We start from the raw sequence: 6,721 nt of genomic DNA on the forward strand, positions 1-6,721 counted from the left end.
GGGCCCCCTGCCCCCCTTGCTCTTTAACTTTTTCTTTTTGTTTTGCCCGGGTTTGGCCCCCCCCCCCCCCCCCACAGATTCTGCTCATTCGTCCTGACCCGAGTTCATACCTCAGTTCCCCAAGTAGCCTCAGAACCAGCTGCCCATTTCCCCATTTGACACTGTCCTGTGGTTAAAACTAAACATACATACATTAATGTTGGTCACACCATGGACTAGTGCTACATACTATTTTTTTTCTTATTGCCTTAAAATCTTTGTTATTTCAAAACAAAAGTGTTCGTTGAGAACCAAGAAATATTCAGACTTCAAAAATGTTACAAAAGTTATCATGAACTTAGGCTATAATTTCAAAATGGTAATAACTCACCTACAGATCCATGCAACACATCTCATTGACTTCAAACTGTATGGAGCAAAGGGATGATAATGCCCACAAATTAAGGGAAGCTTCCAATATATTAGAAGTTAGTTTTGGTTGAAAATGTAATCAATGGATTACTGATTTATCATTTTTGTAGTCAGACTAGGACTATTTAAGGAGATCCAGGACTTCCACCACAGAGATTTAATACTATATGACAAACTTCTTAGAAACTCTGAAAAATCTGAAATTCTATTACTATCATGAAATTAAGTGTAAAATACTCATGTAACCAGTTTATACATAGAAGAAAGTAATAACTAGTAACATACTTAAATTTTTAAAAAATTAAGTCAGTAAGCAAATTTTAATATAAGTAGCACTATTAAATGAGGATGGGTGTGCTGCCAAAGACTGTCCAACACTTGAGGCCCAGTTTTAATTAGCTGATATCCTTACCAAATTTAAACTGTTAAGCTGAAATGTTCTGTGCTGGCTTCCTGCTTGGGGTGATTTTTAGCGGAGGAAATTTTGTCCTAAACAATTCAGTTGTTTAGAAGAATGAGATTAGAAAATATAAATGTTTTGTTGAAAAATTCTGATGTTTTTTGAGATGTACCAGTGTCCCTTTGTTTAAATAAGGGGGTCTAAATTTGTAACGGTATTCTGCTTTTTGTCATCCCCTTGAAAATCTGGCTAAATTTGGTTAAGTGGCAAGGCTGAAAAAACTTTAGCTTGTACATGCTCAATCTAAAATGTTTTCAGTTAGGCCACACACAATCTTTGAGGACTTTGAGTGCGACTGCCCATACAATTGCACAGATTTGCTTCAAGCCGTAACACGCTCTGGTATTAAACCAAAAGGAAGACGACTGTTTTCTCCCCCTACACTCTTAATATTAACACACTGCTGGCCCCAGGCAGCTCATAGGACGTAAGGTTTTTATTCAGATGTGGAAGGAGCAACAGACAGTCCTGGCAGAGCGAGTAGGAAGGGACACAGTGATTGAGGAGGTAAGTGACAGACAGCCCCGGGGGCTGTTAAATAGGACAAGGTGACTGGTAGTGGGGGAGCCTGGAGAAACAACCGGGTGGGGACACTGACACCAGTAAGCCCTCGAAGAGGGATTGGAAATAGGAGTGTGGACAGGGGCTGGTGAATGTGGATATTGAGGTAACTGAAAGATGAAGAAAAACTGATTGAATGAAGAACCCAGGGGGAGGGACAGTACTGAGACTAACTTGGCAAAGAGATAGATACAGAAAAGATGGGACTGAGACAAGGAGATGCAGCGATAGTGCTCAGTGCAAACCGGCAGAAAGGTCTCCGTCCTCTAGACAGTCCACTCCAGAGTCCCGAATACACCCCGTGGTTCCTGAGATCTCTTCCCACTCTGACTGCCAGTGTCACGTGATGGGATTTTAGGTGCAGGGGCATAACAGGCTCGTGCCCCAGGGGTAGCTGTGACACCCTCTGGTGGCCATGCAGCTCCTGCCCTGCTTGGGCTTCTGCCTGCCTGCTGTGCCTTGATGTAAATATTGGTTCATGAGAAGGGAGGCTACCCCACGAGCCCTTGTCTGTTGTTATCAGTTGGCAGGTTCCTCCTGAACCCCATCAATCCTTGTCTTGCCCTTGGGTGCTAGGTAGGGCACTCCTGGCCCATTCACACTCTGATGCAATTGTTGCCTTAAGGGCTAAATTCATGAGCTGTGTCCTCCCCAGTACCCATGCCTCACAGATATTAATGGTCATTGCTTAAGTGGAGTACTGTGCCCAAGCCACAATCAGGCCATCTCAGGCCTTTGCTTCCTTGTTGGGGCCTTGGCAATTCCAACCTCTGCCGCTTTCCTCTGGCTGTTTCCTTTTCCTAGGCCTGCTGCCCTGGACCTGGCTTTCATAAGATAGATACCGTTGCAAGAGAATTGCTGATCTGCACATCATTTTTATATCCCGTGTCTGCCCTTCTTGGGTGCTGTCCCTGGCCCTTTCTGGCTTCCATCTGGGCTGGGCTTCAGTCCCTCTCTAGGCTTACATCCTGCTCTGGCTTAAGCCTGATCTGTATCAAGAGCCCCTGCCCCCAGCACGGCTCCAGAGCATTGGTGTGCCCCTGGTACCCTGCTGTGGTTAACTGCCATGTGCTCCTCAGGCACCCTGCTGTGTCCTCCTCTCACTCTCCTACAGCCATGCACCCGGTCCAGTGGTGTAAACCACAACACAGTGCAAAAGCCTACAGGCTGCAACAGAAAACTATCCCTGCATTGGGTCCCAACATAAACTTCTGCTCCCTGGCTGGGCCTACTTTCCTGAAGGCTGTGGGCATCAAGGTTGCAGTTCTCAGGGCCTCTCCTTGCAGTCAGGCAGCTCCCTTTAGTCTCCCTGCTTTGGACTTCCTTCCACTGCAGCTTGCAAGGCCAGACCTAGTCCCTGTCTTATGTTTTGCTCAAGCCCTGCTCGCTTCTGGTCCGGTAGCTTGTTAGCCCTGGCCTAGCTGTCTCTCCCATTCTAATGGGCAGCTTGTTGTTGCTACCCCGACTCGTATCACAGGGGCTCTATTGCTTCAGTAGACTCTGACCTATCTTACTAATTGCTGTGCAACCAGCAAGTGCTGTGCAACCAGCAAAAATGAAGTTTATTTTCTACCTATGGGGACTTTTTACCATCTTTAATTTTCCCTGAGCCTGGGGAAGGGCATGTGTACCCAAAAGCTTGCAGAAAAAGATATATTTTTTTTGTGATTTCTTTGTTGGTCTAATAAGAAGTATCATCTCTGAACCAAGAGTTCTAGAGTTTTTTTGCATTTTAGCACAGCAATAGGCATTTTGGCTGCCTATTCCCTTGCAGATCACCACTATTCGGCTGCCTGCTGGCTGTTTACTTCTGTTCTCCCGCTTTAAAATAACGGGAGTCATAAGCTCCTTGTTACAGGTGGGCCGAGGGGTTCAGTTTGCTTTTTTCAAAAGAAGTCTAGGTATTACGCATGAGTTGCACTGAAAGAAAATCATTAAGATTGCTGAGTCAAGGACCCAGGGTTTGGAAAAGTCAGTATTCGCATGTACCATGCAACCTTAATTTGGTCTCTTTACACGTGTGCATGCCAAGCGAGAATGCCTTCCTGTCAGACAACATCAGTTTGTCAGACTGTTCTGTGGAAATGTCAGCTTTGAAAATGTTTTATTTAGAAAAAAATCAAATGTAAAGTGTTCTGGTTAGGCCAGAATCGAATGGTTTGAAGAATAAGACATTCTGCTTGTTTTTGTTTTGCTGTTTACTTTTACATCTTATACAAAATATAAAGTTTAAAATCCAAATGCAATGCTGCTCTTGACCCCAAATTACTTCCTAGTAATTTTTAGCATTTCCTAGCTGGAGTAACTGATTGTGCAATCTTAAATTTTTACTTAGGCCTTATAAGGTACAGCATGTGGTCATTAATGTCTCATATATACTTTTAGCAAGGGTAGACTGCTGACTTCAGCATCCTTAATTTAAGGTTTTAAGTTTCCTCTTGATATATCCAATTATTGCCTTTAGGTATTGCAAAATGCTGCTAAGAGGAGTCAAACAGCTGATGCAGTCACCAGCAGAACCAGGACACAAGTAATTGCGTAAGTATTCTGGGATATAAAATTGATGTGCAAATCAGCAATTCTCTTGCAACAGTATCTATCCTATGAAAATGAGACGGTGCCACAGAAGTGTCCCGTTGGGACATATCCTCCAGCACTTTCTAGATTTGGGAATCTGCTGCTTATTTACCTCACAGGGCACATTAATTTGGTCAAAGAAGATGCTGTTCCACTCACACCCTTACTGAACCCAAAAGCTTAGGCTTGTCTATATGAGACGGTCGTAACTTTTTAAAGAATGATTTAAAGTTAGTTTAGTTAAACTTGCATGAAAGGTTGTAAACATTTTATTTGAGTTTAAAACTGCTTGGATCCATTTATCTTAGATTGACCAAGAGATGTGTTTAAGCCAGGTCCACGAAGACAAGTCAGCATATTTAAGTTAAATCTGTGTGACTTTCTGGCCTAGCAAGACTTGTTTTAAAAGGGATAAAACTGTTACTCCCTGCAATTTTTCATTTTGACACCCTTTAAGGCTTAGTAGATTTTGAGACCTTATTCCAAAGCTGTCTGAAGTCAATGAAAAGAATTGTATTGACCATAGTGGTTTTAGGATCACAGTTAAACACCAGAGTGTTTATAGACAATCTTCCATTTATACTTGTGCGTCATTTTATCTTGATCTTTGCTTTTTCAAGAAGTATCAGACAAGGGATGGAGGTATATATAATTGGCCAAGTTCATTGATTAGACTTTTGTTGTTTTTGAGACAGTGCCAACATCCTTGAGCAATTAGTATCTGTCTTCAAAAGTTAAAATGGGGGAAGATTAAAAATTTTAATTTTCCTGTTAATTTTAAAGTTTATCTGAAATGAAGCAGTACAGCCAAGATTTGTGCTGATGCACAAATATATGAAAGCATTTTAATGGAACAATAGATCTCCTCTGGGAAGGTAGTTGCCAAATGTATATTGTAGTTGGTAATCCTGAAAGGCAAAAATGAGAGCTAGTGTATATGGCAGATAAATATTGGAGTCAGAGTGATTGTACAGTACACAATTGAAGTACAGGGTTTAAGTAGTGGAGAGAAGAGAGAGACATGGTGAAACACTAAAGGGAAAAAAGTGGTACCCTGGTTTTTCATAATTGTTCAGCAATAGTGCAACAGAAAATATAGTGATATTTTCATTTTAATTAGGATTCTTTTACTACTAGGACAATTAGTTCTTGTGTTCCTTGGCCCTTTTACGTTCAGGGACACTTTAGCAAACACATTTTAATACTAGAAACAAGATGTTTCCAAGTTGGGCATGGTAATGAGTGGTCTGATTTTCAACAGTGCTGAACTTTCAACAGCTTCTAGAGACTGGATTCAGAGCTGCTCTGCAGCAGTCTTTAAATACGGATGTTTATTCACGTGGATATTTAGGCTCTTCTTTTAAAAAAAAAATTGCCTAACATTTCTTTAATATTTCTGCTGAACTAATGTAAAGATAATATTTTCTGGAGATCTGGACATAAGGTAAAGTGAAGAAAATTATTGAGACAGTTTTCCCTTCCAAGTTCTACAAAACTACTTCACGTAGCGTTTGACAGGTGCAGTTGCGTTGCATCAGTTCTGAGGCCACTTATAAATAAATTCCTTCTGTTGCAAGCAGTTCTTTTCTTATCACAAAGACGTCTCTACTTGCTCACGTCACAATATACATTCATTCTGTCAGTAAAGAGAATCATAGTGCTTCCAACCAAGAAAGTCAGCCATTTCTGTAAAGATGCCTTGCATTTATTACACTGTAAACAATACTTATTGATAGATTGTGATTTCCTTGGGTTATTTTGTAGTGCATTGAGCATTTCAGATGTAGATCCTCCAAATCCCTAAGGGGTTCACTCTATCTGGATGTGAAAACAAAAGGTCTGATTAGAGCTTAATATACATACAGCATGCATGTGTGCAGGCACATCTGAGGAACTCATAGCTAAATGATTTTTCCCCCTCCTTTAATACAGGGTCCTGACCTCTTGAACATCTGCATGATTGCTAAAGTAATATGCATAGGGTAGGTAAAGGTTAGCATTTATGTATCTCACTTCCATCTTGTGTTTCAGTGCTTGTTCTCTTCCCTAAAACCTAGCAGGAAAGTGTGTTTTTTAGGAAGAAACTGTTTTGTAGAGAGTAGTTCTGAGTGAATGCATCTACAGTATTTCAACTTGAAAACTTAGAAACATTTATTTTATGCGACAGAAATGGAATGACTAAGGAGGATTCTGAAAATCCTGTCACTAATATGACAAGATAGAGCATAAGCACTACAACTGTTGCTGAACTGAAATATAGCCAGTGAAGATGGTATTCCCAGTGTCATCATCAGAGCAAAGGGATCAAAAGCAGAATTGTTTATAAACGTTCAGGCAAAGACAAAAATTGTCCAGGATGGCTGGAATAATAATATATGCTGGAAAAAAAAATTCCCCTTCAAAAGTGGTTTCAGTCTGTTTTACAATGATCAGTGTTGTCCAAAATACGATATGTTGTTGTAGTAATGGATTTCAATCAATCGAGTGAGCACAGTTGGATGTGTATTTGAACAGGATGTAAAAATGGGTTATTTTCTTACAGTAGCTGCTTTATAGGTGAAAGATAAGTTATGATATAATGCTATAAAGGGATTATAAGTGGTTGTGAGTTAACCCTCTTGATTGGGTGAAAAAAGGTTGGCACTATAGGCTTAATGATAACCAAGCACAGATGAAAGGTACACGAAGTTGTCAAAGGCCATCTTCCACACT

The sequence above is a fragment of the Gavialis gangeticus genome, unplaced genomic scaffold (genome assembly GCF_001723915.1).
Source record: "Gavialis gangeticus isolate Ggan-Ray unplaced genomic scaffold, GavGan_comp1, whole genome shotgun sequence".
Lineage (NCBI taxonomy): Eukaryota > Metazoa > Chordata > Crocodylia > Gavialidae > Gavialis > Gavialis gangeticus.